General features: G+C 44.0%; 1 long non-coding RNA gene across 1 annotated transcript; it reads left to right on the top strand.

Moving 5' to 3' along the window:
• The first annotated feature begins 388 nt into the window (after positions 1-388).
• Positions 389-15,121, top strand: LOC147998798 (uncharacterized). The gene is made up of 2 exons (XR_015643763.1): positions 389-533; positions 12,441-15,121. It is a non-coding gene; the product is annotated as an uncharacterized LOC147998798 (long non-coding RNA).
• The last annotated feature ends 798 nt before the right edge of the window (positions 15,122-15,919 follow it).

The raw sequence follows: 15,919 nt of genomic DNA on the forward strand, positions 1-15,919 counted from the left end.
AGGAATTACAGGAGCTTGGGTGACTCAGAGGCAGCTGTGCTACTAAAAAGTCTGCCCCAGCATGAGTGACAAATTGTGAAAGCTACATTCTTCACAAACTTGGGCAGCCCCACCAGAGAGTCTTAGCTCTTGCTTTTATAACTTTGGAGGGCTCACAGGTATTCTACATTTCCAGAACTTCTCTGCTCTCTTCAGGTGGTAGGTAACAATGTTTCCATTCAGAGGAAATAGCTGCACCAGTGGTTCTCAACTCTCCTCATGTTGCAATTCTCTAGTACAGTTCCTCACATTGTGGTGACCCCTAACCATAAAATTAGTTTTGTTGCTATTTTGTAACTGTAATTTTACAAGTGTTGGGAATTGTAATGGGAATAACCGTGTTTTCCAGTGGTCTAAGGAGACTCCTGTGAAGATGTCATTCAACCCCCCAAAAGTGTCTCAACCCACAGCTTGAGAACAACTGATCTACAATGAATCAAGAATGGCCTCTCAAGGATGGTACCAAGGGTAAACTCTGCAGCTTTGAAAGGGTAGTAAGTTTCAAACTTCCAGCGCTAATTAACATACTGAAACAATTACTTAATGTGGGGAAGTACATCCCAAAAGCCATGAGCATCATTACTGGGGCAACCAGTCTTCTGATTACAGGCAAGGGTTGGTTAACAGTGTTATGCCACTGTCTTTCACTGAAAATTATACCAGGCGGACCCTTGAATTCAAACAGACAAGAGCAAGAAACCAACAGTAGTGGTTTGAATGGGAGAGTGAAAGCGTCCCTGGCTATAAATGACATGGCTGGCAATACATCAGATGAGCTGATTTCAGAGCTCTCTTGAAAAAAGTAAATACACTAAAATAGTGAGGAAATACAAAGATACATAAGAATTAGTCTTATCAGGTATAAGGGCGTATAAAAATCTAATAAGGCAAGACACTACATAGAATAAGTAGACATGCTCAAGAAACAATAATAGGTAAAAAAAATTCTGTGGTGATTCAAAGTATGACAAAGACGACATCACAAATTAGAGGATAATTCAGTAAAATGGATGTGGAAAATTTGTGTCACCACTTGGAAATATTCCAGTTATCAAGTCTTTGTGCTGGCTGGTGTTTTGTCAACTTGACATGAGCTAGAAACATCTGAGACGAGAGGGCCTTCACTGACGGACTGCGTCCATCACGTTGCCTGTGGTTCATTTTCTTCTTCAGTGATTGATGTGGGAAGACCCAGCTCACAGTGGGTGGTGCCACCCCTGGGCAGACGTTTACACAATTTAACTCAGCTGTTAAAAACAATGATTTCATGAAATTCACAGGCAAATGGATGGAACTTGAAAATATCATCCTGAGTGAGGTAACCCAATCACAAAAGAACACACATGGTATGTACTCACTAATAAGTGGATATTAGCCAAAAAGAAGCTTGAAATACCCATGATACAACTCACAGGCCATATGAAACCCAAGAAGAAAGACGATCACACCAAAGTGTGGATACTACAGTCCTACTCAGTAGGGGGAAGAGAATAATCTCTGGGAAGTAGAGGGGTCTGAGAGGGAAAGAGGAGGGGGAGGGAAAAGGGGGTCCAGTTCAGATATGGGAGGAGATGGGTGAGAAGTACAGAGGGTCAGGAATTTGAAAGTAGGTGTGTAGTAGTGGGGGAGGGGGAGCTGGGGGGGAGCCAATAGAAAGTACCAGATGCTAGGGACCTAAGAGGTTCCCAAGACCCAACAGGGAGAACTTTAGCCGAAATACCCAACAAAGGGGGAGATAGAGCCTGTAGAGACCGTATCCAGTAGATAGGCACAGCCCCCCAGTTGAGGGATAGGGCCACTCACTCACCTCAAAAATATTAATCCAGAATTGCTCCCGTCAAAAGGAAATGCAGGGACAAAGAGTGGGGCAGAGACTAAAGGAAAGGCCATTCAGAGACTGCCCCTCCTAGGGATCCATCTCATCTGCTGACACCAAACCCAGACTCTATTGCTGATGCCAAGAAGTACTTACTGACAGGAGTCCAGTATAGCTGTCCCCTGAGAGTCTCTGCCAGAGCTGGACCAATATACATAGTAATGTGCACAGCCAAACATTGGACTGAGCGTGGAGACCCCATTGGTGAAGTTAGGAGCTGAAGGGGTTTGCTACCTCACAGGAAGAATAAAAGTATCAACCAACCAGACCTCCCAAAGGTCCCAGGGACTAAACCACCAATCAAAGAGTACACAGTGGGGGCCCAAGGATCTAGCTGTATATGTAGCAGAGTATAGCCTTATTTGGCATTACTGAAAGGGGAGCCTCTTGGTCCTGTGGAGGCTGGATGATCCAGGATAGGGGAATGCTAGGCTACTGAGGCAGGAGTGGATGGGCGGGTGGGGGAGCACCCTCATAGAGGCAGGGGGAAGGAGGAGGGGATAGGGGGCTTGTGGAGGGGAGACTGGGAAGGGGGATAACATTTGAAAAGTAAATAAATAAAACAATCTATTTAAAAAAGAAGAAAAAAGGAAAGCAAGCAGAACGACCTATGAGAAGCAAGCCAGTAAGCAGCATTTCTCCATGGCTTCTGCTTCAGATCCTACCAGGTTCCTGCTTGAGTTCCTGACCTGATTTCCTCAATGAGCAAAATAACCTTGTCCTTCCTAAGTTGCTTTTGGTCATGGTGTTTATCACAGCAGTAGAGAGCCAATAGGACAGATTTGAATGTCAACTATGGATATGAAAGTGTAGAGGGGAGAATGGAAGAATCTCCTAGAAGCTATCTAAGAACAGATTGACAGTAGACATTCCAGAAAGAACTATACACATGGATCTGAGTTGAGGGTACCAGCTGAGCTTTCCAGGTTGTTGTGTTTCAGGACAGAAAATTGAACCAGACATGTGTAGTATTGAAACAGAGATACTTTGTAAAGAAAAGGAAAGGTACTCCTGGGTTTGGGAGTGGGTGAGCGAGCTGGGGAATGGCGTTATGTCCAAGGCCAGGGACCTTGTGACCCTTATAAATGGGTTGCATAGTAACCATCTTCTCTCCAAGTTGTATACAGGGATCTTTTTCTCAGGTGTACTTTGTTACATGTTGCCCATGTTGAACATATTACATTTATTAGAGTGCCTTAAAGACTGTGGTTCAGCTAGTCCAACAATGGCTACCTCTTGAGAAGAAGCCTCGTCCAGTAGTTGTTCAGTCCATGGTTCTAGATATCTTATCTGGTCTTTGGTAAATGCTGGGATCCAGAAGAAGTAGGCTGTAATACCGGTGAAGGAATGCCTCAGCAGCTGGTATAAGACCTTGCCAATGAGAGTGAGGGAAAGCAGACAAAAAACAAAAGATCCCCCCACCCTCCAATGTCCTTTATATCGGCTGCCAGAAGAAGGTGCAGCCCAGAGTTCAGGAAGGTCTTCTGACATCGAATGATCCAATCAAGAAAAATCCCTCACAGAGGTGTCCAGCTGCTTGGGCTTTTAGTTAATGTCAGATGTGGACAAGTTGACAAGCGAGAATAGCTGTCAAAACTGGACTCGCTCATATTTTAATTTTGGTAGCTGTCTCTGCATAGCCCTGGTCTCCTGCCAGAAAAGGATCCAGGCGCTTGCTATCTATTTATAACAGTAAATAAAAACCTGAACACACTGTAAAAAAAATCAACAACTCTTCTTAGATTCTCAGAGAATTAGGATCACTGGTCAAACCATTGCCTCCAAATCTGGGAAAACAGATGAGTTCAGTGAATCACATCGGATTCACAGAAACCTCCAGAAATCAGTGCTTGGAGGGGGAAAGCTCAGCTTGCAATTGACCAATTGCTGGAGAATCTCTGTGAAATATGTTCGAGAGTAAAATTTCGAAGGACACAGTAATGGGGAAGGACAGCACTTGTTTTTCAACTCTTAACAGACGGGCAAGTACATCTTTTCTCTCTTATAGTTCAATAACGAGTTAAAGTTTGGACAAAGAACATGAAAAGAATGGCTGACATCACCAGCTATCAGGAAGTACAAATGGGTGCTACCCTTCATACCAAGTAGGAAGACCTCAATATAAAAGACAAAAACAAAACAGAAGCAACCAGCCAGCCAACCAACAAAGAGTTGATTTGATGAAACTTTGGAGAAATTAGAAGCTTCATTTAGTGCTCATAAAACTATAAAATGCCTCAGTTATATAAGGCTATAAAGACAGAGAGTAGATCAATGCCTAGATCCAGGAATGGAAAGGGGGATAGATGAAGACAGCCAGGAGGGTGGTGGAGAGGTGGGGATTGATGGGTAAAGAGTGAGCTCCCCTTCCCCACCCACAGGGGTGGAGAGAATATTCTAAAGTTGGTTGTGGTTAAAGCTGTATAATTCTGAACACACTAAAATCCATCACATTGGATATTTTAAATAGGTAAATTTTATAGTTTCAGATTATATTTATCAAAAATGAATGCTTTTCTATTAAAAAATCTTTTTATACCAACATCTGAAATCATCCTGGTAGAATAAAACCATCTTTAATGGTCACACATCAAAAAACAGTAAAAAAAAAAGTTTAAGTAGAAGCAGCATAGGGGTGTGCGTAACAAAACTATTTTGCGTAAGGCTAATCACGAGAAAGCAAGTAACTCTATAGCATGGCACTTCCATAGGACAAGGTAATATCCGTGTTCTTCACAGAACAAAGTAACACTGCTGTTCTAGGTGGGAAAAGAAGAAATGGATGTGTCAACTACATTCAACGTACGATCACTGAGTGAGTCTTAAATCTTAAATGTTAAAAACAAGGAACCCAACTCAGAAAGTCCATTCCTGTACATACACCTTGTCGTATATTGCCCCTTCCTTTTCCGTCAGTTTTAGTGTTTCCGGTCTCATGCTGAGGTCTTTGATCCATTCAGCGTCCACCTTTGCGTAGACCAGGGTGATAGATATGACTCTTATGTCATCTTTCTACACAGAGATGTCTGGTTTTCCCAGCTATCTGTCAAAGATGCCCTTGACAAACGAGTTGATAAGCAAATGTGGGTGGGGGAACTCTCATAAGGGCCCTAGATGGAGAGTTACAGGCAACTAATGGCTTCCAAGAGAGGGCATTATTAGTTTTCTGCAGGGACAGGGTGCTTAACTGGTTACTCAATACCAAATGTTCAGTTCTAAAAACATGTACACGTGCACAGCACAGAATGAACTCAGCATGTGGTATTTATTCATTTATATATCAATTTGTTTACATACAGGTGTAATAATATTTAAAGAAGCCGAGGCCATGATTTTGAAAGGGGAGGCAGGGAAGGAATCGGGAAGAAAAGAGAGACAGGAGGAAATGATGTAAATATAGTTCAGACACACAAATATTTAAAAAAAAATAAAGACAAAAGGAGCAAAAAAAGAGCACGGCCAGAAGAAGAAAGGAAATCTGAATATAGACTGTTTCATAATACTGTCAAACTTAAGTAAGATAATATTCTTCGTATATGGGGAAATGCTCTTGTCTTTAGTGAGAAATGCACTTACATATTAGGGAATAAAGTATTATGCTTTTTAACCTACCTTAACACACAATTAGCGACCAAATAGCAATTAGTGACCAGTTAGCAATCAATGAGTCTCAAGTAGGTAAAAGTTCTTCCAGTTTTCTATGGATTTTACACAGTTAAAAACAGAAGGGCTGGAGGGATGGCTCAGTGGTTAAGAGCACTGACTGCTCTTCCAGAGGTCCTGAGTTCAAATCCCAGCAACCACATGGTGGGTCGCAACCATCTGCAGTAGGATCTGATGACTTCTTCTTGTGTCTGAAAACAGCTACAGTGTACTCATATACATCAAATAAGTAATATTTAAATAAAATAAAAACAGAAGGTGGGGAAATTAATTAAAAGAAAGAATTAAGAGAAGAACCAACTGAAGCAATATCAGCTTTTTGACGCTAGCAATAAGGCCATTGCCCCAATCTGTGGCTTGGGGTATGCATTCTACTTGATTATATTGATTACATGTACATAATGCTTAAAAATGATTACTGATCTGTCAACAAAACTTAGGAAGTCCCGTAAAGGATGCAGATTGGATATCTGCATACTTTAGCTTGACCTTAAGTAGACCTTTAGAAATAGCTTGTCAATACTTGATAGAGTTATCTATGACTTAGCATTCCATTCTCTTTTATATATTGGATAACAGTCCATGTTATTATCTACAGGCATGTACACAGTTCACATGCATCCCTATGTCTTTCAGACTCTACTGACAATTGTTCAATAAACAAATGGATGAATAAATTAAGATGTTTTCACATAATAAAATAGAACAATACAAAGAAATGCCCTGATGCTTGACAGAACAGCATGGTCCAATTCTACATCTCCCCAAGAAAACGTTGAAAGAAGACACACACACAACACATATATGATTCTGTTGATCAAAGCTAAAACACTGACAGTTTTATTTGTTACAGGGGCAAACTATGGATTCTCTTAGGGCTGAGGCATAGCAGTGAATAGGAGGGGGAATGAGGGCATTGGTAATCTGTTCATCTGAATTTCTAGAGCCATAAGTAAGTTTGCTTTACAAAAATTCATCAATTAAAACAAATAATAATCCAGGGGCAGAAAGGTTGCTTAATGGCTAAGAGAACACATGCGCCAACAGAATAAAAATAGTTTCATTCGTTGTAGGTGTCTGATTCAGTGGATTCACGATGCAGGGGTCCTGCCAGAGAGAATGTAGGCTCAGATTTTGGGTGTGGCTCTTCTGTCTAGCCTCTAACATGACCAGGATGTGCCATCCTTCCATGTAGTTGATGGGCACTAATAGACTCTTGCTGGTCCATGACATTTATCTCTCTCTCATTTGTACCATACAAATGAGGTTAAAATGCTGACACCCTGTTGGCACAGAGGCAGGCTAGTTCCAAAGTGTCCCATTTTCTCTTGCTATTTAGCATTCAGAGTGGATTCAGAACAACAAATGCCTGGCCCACTTTGAGAACGCAGCCTGATCCTATGGTACATGTCAGGCCTTGTTCCTCCAGTGGGTGCTTATTAAGGGGTCTCTCATCCTTCCTTCATAGATCAGCCAAGTGCTTGAAGTGACTATGTAAGGACAGTGACATGTTCTTTCAAGGCCAGGGGCTTGTAGTGGAAAGGAGGCTGGGCCAGAATGGGAAGAGTACCAGTTGATTTAAATCCTGGTAATGACAGAAACCTGGGAGAGTCACAAGACTATATCATTAGATGCTACCATGACAAGAGGCCTGGACTTAGGGCCAAAATTCTGACTGCAAACTTTGTAGGCTATCTGACTCCAGTCTGGTGTAGTTATGCCCTCCAAGGATCTATGTCTCCATCTGTGGTGTGGGGAGAGTTAATCCTGCTGCTTTGTCTCCCAAGGTTGTTGGAAGGGGCGTGGAGGTTTTCTTAGTTGAAACACGCGGGGCTTGGAAGCTGCTTCCTCGATTTTCAGCAGTACAATCATTAACCATTAACCTCACTCTCTTTTATGGCCCTTTTCATAGGCTGCATTTTGTTGGAGTTATTATCTTACATTAGCTGGCGTTTTAAGGTCTGTTTGTCTCACAGTGAAGAGGCATTTCAGATTAATCGCATGGAACCCACAAAGCAGTATTTCACTGCCTACCGGAGAGGGCTGGGTCCTTCTCTGCTGATTCTATCAACTCTCTCCCTTTTTACCTGCGTCAAATTGGGCTTTGGGGAACGGATATGTATAAGTACAACACACACACACACACACACACACACACACACGTAAATCTCTTCCAAGACTGACTGCGAGTATTGCCTGTAGAGATAGGAAGAGAAGCAAGGAGTTGAGCAGCAGAGAGCTGGGGGGACCAGGGACCAGGATACCCTTATAAGGGACTTGGTAAGACATCAAGGGAGTGGGGAGCAAGGTTGCTGACATCAGTGGGTTTCCTCTCTTAGATTTATATGAGTTCAGGCAGCTTCAAATCTTGGTGGTTTCTCTCGGGTATAAAAATTTGATGGGATGCTTGCCCTGAAGAGAGAAGAGCAATCAATTCTTCAATCAACTCTTACTGCTTACCTGTAACTTTGTGTGTGTGTGTGTGTGTGTGTGTGTGTGTGTGTGTGTGTGTGAGAGAGAGAGACAGAGAGATAGAGAGACAGAGAGAGACAGAGAGACAGAGACACAGAGAGAGACAGAGACACAGACAGAGACAGACACATACACACACACCCAGAGAGAGAGACAGAGAGATAGAGAGACAGAGAGAGACAGAGAGACAGAGACACAGAGAGAGACAGAGACACAGACAGAGACAGACACATACACACACACCCAGAGAGAGAGAGAGAGAGAGAGAGAGAGAGAGAGAGAGAGAGAGAGAGAGAGAATATGAATCGTGTCAATATATTTGTGAGGTATCCAGGAGTACTAGGAGAACAAACATGTCAGATATAGGATCTGGCTTTATGAGACCCATCGAGTTTCTCCATTAAGTCATTAGGTGGACAGTGTCCCACTGAAATTCTTGGAGGCTGTGCCAATTATGTCCCCCAAACCTTCGTGTCTGCTCAGATCTTCAGAGTGTGGCTTTCTTTCGCAAGGGGGTCTCAGCAGATGAAATTAACTTAGTAAGGATGTGGTTGTAGTGGATTGAGGTGGACCCTGTCCACACTATGGATATCTTAATAGGAAGAGGAACATTTAGACAGAGAAGATGACGCACAGGAAAATGGCTATGTAGAGGCAGAGACTGTAAGTGAGGTGATGTACCCCCTTACTGAGCAGTACCGATTGTCGATGGCAGCCACCATAAATTAGAACAGTACAAAGAGAGATTTAGCCCTGTATCTTTTGGAGGGTGGGAAGCGCTATTTTCATCTTGATATTTGGACTTCCAGCTTTCAGATTTGTGAAAGAATAGAATTCTGTGCTTTTTAGATACCCTGTTTGTAGTGTGTTATGATGGTGGCCCCAGGGAATGAGCACCAAAGCTAAGCAATGGTGTTTTCTATGGCTCTCCTATAGCATGTGGCGAGCTTCTCCCACCCAGAGACAAAGTTGGCTTGTTTCATCATCAGCCCCAGCCCCAGATCTAAATCTCCTTCCCAAAGTCCCTGTTCGGAGATGCACCCATGAAATCAGAACATCATAGTTGCCCAAACAAGACTTGCATGCACGGGGCAGCACCAGTTGACATTGCAGTGCTGAAGAGGAGCGAAATCTTGCAAGGCCCCAACCCTAGAAGAAGAGCTACATGCAATTCAGAGCTTCTGGGAGGAGGAGGAGAATCAGTGGTCTCCTTGCATGAACTTTCTGGTAGTTTTCCCAATCCTAATTTATATATTCATATATGTGTATATACGCATATACATATGGGTATATATGCAATGATCATTAAAAAAGGAGGAGGGCATAAATTTGAGAGGGAGTGGGAGACATGGGAGGAGCTGGAAGGAAGAGAATATGGGGGTGTACATGATGTCAATAACGTGAAACACCAGCAGAAAGTGCCTGTTCCACAGAAGAATGGCTCTGCTGATGACAGACCAGCCATCACCATGTCTGTTCCAGGCTCCTTGGACTTGCGTGTCTTGTACCTCCTCTGTGTCCCACTTTACGTTCATCCTTGCAGGTCTTGGGGCTCACATAGAGTCCTGAAGGAGTCCTGGTCCCCAGCACGTTTTCAACTCTTTTTCCAAACTTGTGGTGATTTGAAGGGAGAATGGCTCCCTTAAGCTCAGATGATGGCATGCTTGGCCTCGGCTGGAGGAATAATTTGGGAAGGATTAGGTGTGAACTTGTTGGAGGTGGGCATGTCATTGGGGGGGGGGACTTTGGGGTCTCAAAAGATCACACCATCTCCAGTTAGTCTCTCTCTCTCTCTCTCTCTCTCTCTCTCTCTCTCCCTCCTCCCTCCTCTCCCTCCTCCTCTCTCCTCCCTCTCTCTCTTTCTGTCTCTCTTTCTCTCTCTCTTCTCTCTCTCTCCTCCCTCTCCTCCCTCTCCTCTCTCTCCTCCCTCTCCTCTCTCTCCTCCCTCTCCTCTCTCTCCTCTTTCTCCTTTCTCTCTCCTCCCTCCCTCTCCCCCCCCCCTCTCTCTCATGCTGGAAACCCATCTCCTGGGTCTACTGGTGTGTCGATCTTCATCTTCCGACCTCCAGAGCTCTGAGAACCGAGAATTTATTGTTTAAGTCACCCAGTGGTCTGTAGTAGTTTGTTATAGTAGCCCGAGCTGCTTTCCTATCACTTTAGTCTCACCCACTCTCATTATCCCTCTCTGCTACCCACATAGTTTAAAGTCCTTTTTAAAAGTTGTAGATTTTTTTTAATATAAAAGGCTTAATAATAAAGATTTTTAAATTTTCGTGGGCCATCATGGCTATCCTTGTGGTAGTAGTCATTAATAGTATTTGAACAAATGGGTGGAGCTCTGTTCCAGTAAAACATTATCAATGGATACTGGCATTTGAATATCATATCATTTTTGCCTTCAATGAAATTTTCTTCCTCTGATGTTCCAACAGGGACTAAAAGAAAATTGTTGAGTTTGTAGGAATCACACCGACAGATATTTTGATAGTTCCCAGGAAGCATTCTCAGCCTTCTTCAAGACAGTCTTTGCCTTATGATATTCCACTCTCATAGATACCCCTCAAACAAATATGGAGCACCTATGATGGCCAGGAAGCAAGTTTATATCAGATGCTGGGGGATATGCATCTGAGAAAGACAGATGAACCTGGCCAGAGCTGGAGTTGATCCCAGGGCTTTTCTTCCCCCCAGCAACCCAAGTCATAGAGATGCACACTTCCCTCTAAACATCTCGAGGCTGTCTTTTGCTTCTCTTACATGCTCAGTGCACATAGAAGACTCAGCTCATCCTGGTTATCTGCTGGCCCTTGGCGTTTTATGAGTCATTTTTAAGTCTCGTGGTCTTTTGTTCTTCTGGAGTTCACGGGCACTCAATACTTGCCTGATGACTCTCCACGATGGTAAGCTATCATCATACAAAGGCCGTCTTAAGGAAGGAGTTTCTCAGGGCTATCCAACTACAGTCCCCATCTTTTGTGTGCCTCCCACAAACTCAGTGGTTTCGCTGCATTTGTTGGAACATCAGAGGAAGAGTATTTCATTGTAGGCAAAAATGATATGGCATTCAAATTCAGTGTCCATAAAGTTTTATTGGAACACAGGGAGTAGACAAAACATTCTCTTACTAAGATCATTGACCTGTTTACTGAAGAACCACAATTTCTTTTTGATTCTAGGACACCCTCAAACTACTTCTACAGCCGTTCACAGCCCAACTCACGAATACTCTGAGAACTGCAGAACTTCTGTTGGTTGCTTTCCTCATCTGCTTATGTTGCCTCTTGAAGGAGAGGCAAGAAAAATGGCTCTGAACTCTGCACTTTGGCTAGGGCAAAGGAGCCACCCTTGAAACAATATAGTACGGTTTAGTGGAGAATCCAGATTTCGTGACAGTAAGGAGCCAGCAAAGTCAAATGGCAGCGTTCTGTTGGCCCCTGAGCTCCAACCGAATGCTCTAGGGCCTGGATGTATGAAGTGAGCCTGTGGTATGCCAGGGTAACAGACAAGATTTTTGTTAAGGAAGAGACTTGCCTGAGGGAAGGCGGAGCCTTGAAACAGTCTTTATCTGTTTGTCTGTATTTAGCTCCAAAGCAAGGGGTATGAGGAAGGGCCTCGGACCCACTCTCAGGACATTTCTAGTAAACTCAGGGGCTGTTACCTGCTGGGTGGATGGTGCGATTTAACAAGCAGGAGGTAAAATATGAAGGACCCGGATTCTCTTTGCAGAGAAGAGGGTTGCTAGATTGGCAGCATTGACTGCTGCTGGTCTCCTGCCAGGTGACAGGTGTTTTAGGGTTTTGTGCTTGACCTTGGATGGTGCCAACCATCTGGAGTTGAGTTAGTTCATAGCCCACATGTATATCTGGGAACACCCCGGGGAGATCACAGCTGATGGAGACCTGGGGTCTATCTGGCACTCCCCACTGTCTTCCTCTGTGGTTTGGGACAATAATTCCTAATAATCCCCTGGGTCATTTTCCTTCTGCAAAATGCTCAAATCAGTCACTTTTAATCTTAGCTGCCCATTGTTACTGATATCTGAAGCCCACCCCCAGCCAGAAAATGTGTATTAAATGATAAATTTCCCACATCATAGTAATTGGTCCCTGACTTCTGAAGACTGGGCATTTGATTTTGACCTTTTGATGGTGCAAAGGGGACATATACTCAGTAAAAGAACACACCTTCGCTTTTGATCTTTTGCCAAGTCAATGACACATTATATAGTACTCTGTTATCACAGTGTCAAGCAGAGGAAATAAAAAAAAAATATTTTGGAGTGGCCTATGTGGCTATGCTAGCATGTTTGGTAGATCAGATATATGGAAGAGACTTAAATTTACAATAGTTCATCTGGCTCTAACGTCATTACCCTCTGTAACCCATACAGGCACTTTTGGGAGTCAGCAAGCCAAACCACTGATCTCAGACCTAAGGGCACACCAGCAATGACGGGGTGACCGCTGGAGATTCAGAAGGGCGGGCGCAGCTACGGCTTTGGATTTACTTCGTAAGTCAAGCATCCACCTCCGAGTGACGAGTATAAACAATGCTATAGACAAGGAGAGAAGAAACTAGAATGCTCCTTCGGGGCTCTATTATCAGTTTAAATGTGTGGTTCAAAAGTCAGCGTTTCCCGGCGTGCGGAGAGAAGTTGGGCGTGAATGTGCTCGGTAGGCTTCATACATGATGCAAGGGCAGCAGCCTGGGAAATCCTAGAGTCTGGCCTCCGAGGTCCTGCGGCTCCGATCCTGAGGTCCCACAGGGCAGTGATTTAGTTCCTCCTCCCCATGCCGGAGCCACTTGTTGACTGTAAGCTCAACAGAAGTCACTGTTTGTAAGCTCGGCTTCAGAGTCCCCCGAGAGAGCAGCCAGCTGGCAGCCGTGCAGAAAGCAGTAAACACATTTGACTTTTCTACATTGACGATGCCACGTATGTGGTGTTCAAGGAGACTGGATCTCTGTGTCAAGGCAGCAGGGTCACGGAGGCTTAGCGTCAAGCCCAGTTCCTGCTCCGTTTTACTGTGTACATTGATCCAAAGGTAGGAACTAGCTAGACGCAGCATTTGCCCAGACCCTAGTTCCAACCCCTGGAACAGGAAAAATAGAAATATCTTTAGAGATCGTCTCTTCGGGACAGCTCTCTGGGCCACCTTGATGCTGGAAGAATAATGAGCAGAGATTAGCGGATCTGAAGCAGGTTCCGGGGCTGAGCTCTGAGCCTGCCCCTGACTCGGAGAGATCATACCCACACGTCTTCTCCTCCATGTAGCGTGTGGCAACTTAGTGGCAGTGAAATTCATTGTGCGTAATGGAGTGATTGATGAATGATTTCAAATATGGAGAAAGATGTACTCAGTAAGTCAAGCAGACGCCTCCAAGAGGAGATAACTGGGAATAAAAACAATTACATGGTTAAACGGGAAAAATTTAAACACGTCTCCCAAGTTCTCCATCGGTTTGACTGTGTAGTTTGGAAGGCTGCAGGGATTTGGTTCAGTGAATTACTAATCGAGATTCTTTTCTCTTCCCCTTCTGGTAGCTAGTGATATGTGTGTGTGTGTGTGTGTGTGTGTGTGTGTGTGTGTGTGTGTGTGTGTGTATGTGTGTGTGTAGAAAAAACAAGGGCAGGATTTTGGTATCCTCTGGCAGTCCCTAGGCTTCGATTTCTGGGGATTTAGTAGGCTGTCCTTGTGGTGGTCAGAGAGGAATCAGAAATACTTGGCTGACATCAGGCAAGAATCCAGAGCCCTGCTGAGAGGGCCTTCAGAGGACATCTAGCTGGCTTCATTGTGACACTGAGGTCCAGAGAAGGAAAGGATCCCACAGGGTCAGTTGTGTGGCTCTACGCCAGGCTTCTCCACTGTTCTTTCTATGGAGTGGAAATGCTAGCATGGACCTCAGTGAGATGTGCCGGGGAAGATCAGGAATGGGAGGGATAGACATTTAGTTCCTGGGAAGGTGGGGAAGGATTGGCCATGAACTTATTTACGTTCATTTTGTGAGGAACCCTCGTCTTTTATCACCTTACCAGCTGTACCTACGCTAGCTGAGGTTCCTGGGCCCCTGTCCCCTGCTGGCTTGAGCACAGGCATAGGCAGATACGGCCCCTGACATTTTCCTTGAGATGGTGACAGCTGGTGAGACTTTTGACTAAAGAGCAAGCGGCAAAAAACAGTGACTGTGTGAAAAGCGGTTTAAAAATGTGCTGCTGCCATCTGTTTGGCCACAGAGGTTTTGTGGGGCATGCGTGGGGCGGTGGGGAGGCCTTATCTCCCACGTCTGGGTATCACCTTAGTCGGGGCCAGCAAGGAGAAACTTTTCCAAGACTGCCAAGTTTCGTCTTCTTTATCTCAGCCTCTCTTCCTGCTCCCCATGCAAAGCCTCATCTTGTTTTCTGAAAAGACATTTTCTCAACGTCTTCAGCTGCTAACCAAGTACCAAATCTGTAGATAACAGTGGGTTGGCTCAAAGGGGGGCTTTGCTTTCAAAAAGCTGTATGTGAGCTAGGATTTAGAAGACCGTTATCTTAGCTGAGGATGGAGCTCTGAGGTAGAGCACTTTGTACACTGTATGTACAAAGCTCTGGGTTCAAATCCTTGGCTTCACTCTGTATTGTCTTTCACATCTCAAAGTACCCCACACTTTTTTTTTTCCTGCTGACATTGCCTCATGTCTGTTTATTTTGTTTTGTTTTTTTGTTAAAAGATTATAACAATTACACTTTCTAATTATTTATCTTCGTGTCACACAGAAACTCTTAATGTTGTTTGCTGATTCCACTCACACTTCTTTTGATGAATTCGTGTTTAATTACAAGAAGATTTTGGTGCCTGTGTGTTTTTGATGTAGGTCATTATACTGATTGCAAACGTTAACAGCTTCGTCTCTTTGTGCTGAGTGTTGGATTTCTCTTTTCCTTCTCTTGTCTTGTCACTGGGCAAGCTTAGAGGACAGCCTTAGTCCTTCTGAGTGCACTTTGATCCTGCCTCCAGCTATCACGTGTGCTGTGAGTCCAGGGCAAACAAATGTCATCTGCTGTTTTAATAAAAAAATGAAAATGACGTAAAATTCCAGAGTGTTAAAATCATTCGTGGAGACTAGTCTATTGAGTCACATGGGTTGTTTTTTAATTTTGTATTCACCTTACGGTTCCCACATCCATTGTATTTTCCTTGTCTGGTTTTGGTACTGGGCTGTGCTAGACATATAGAATGAACCGCATAGTGTTTTTCTCCCTGATGTAGTGCAGTGCATGGAATCATACCCTTCTTGGACGTTTGGTAGAACATGACCGTTAACATTTCCCTGTCTGTCCACTGCAGCACAGGATGGGTGTGGGCAGTAAACCCTCTCTTGTTACCATGTCTTTGACTAATTGTTCTTTGATGGTGGCCTTCTTTTCCAATTTTCTAGGTGTACTGTTTCCCAGAAAGCTTTCAAATCATCTATAGCTGAAATGTCTTTGTGTAAATTAGTGTATAGTCACACTTGAATTAAAAAGGAAATGTATTTTGAAGCCTTAGAGCTTTAGCTATTAGCATTACTATTGTTTGCCCAGCAAAGTGATGGTGAAGGTCACGTTGCTGAAGATGCCGTACACTTCACACAGAGACTCTTAACTGGACAGAGCTGAGACTAAGTGGCTGCTGGGTGCTCATGTTGGATACCCTAAGTTGGGGGTATCTGCATCACATCCCTCAAGGCCCAGGGAATGTCATGGAAGATAGATTGTTAGAGCTGCGGCATGGGGAGGAGAATCCTAAACACTGTCTTCTGAATATGAGATGGCCATTGCAGCCATCACCACACACACAGCAGCTGTGGTTACCGATGTAAGACCTAACACACACACACACACACACACAC

This window comes from Rattus norvegicus, chromosome 19 (genome assembly GCF_021556685.1).
Source record: "Rattus norvegicus strain SHRSP/BbbUtx chromosome 19, alternate assembly SHRSP_T2T, whole genome shotgun sequence".
NCBI lineage: Eukaryota > Metazoa > Chordata > Mammalia > Rodentia > Muridae > Rattus > Rattus norvegicus.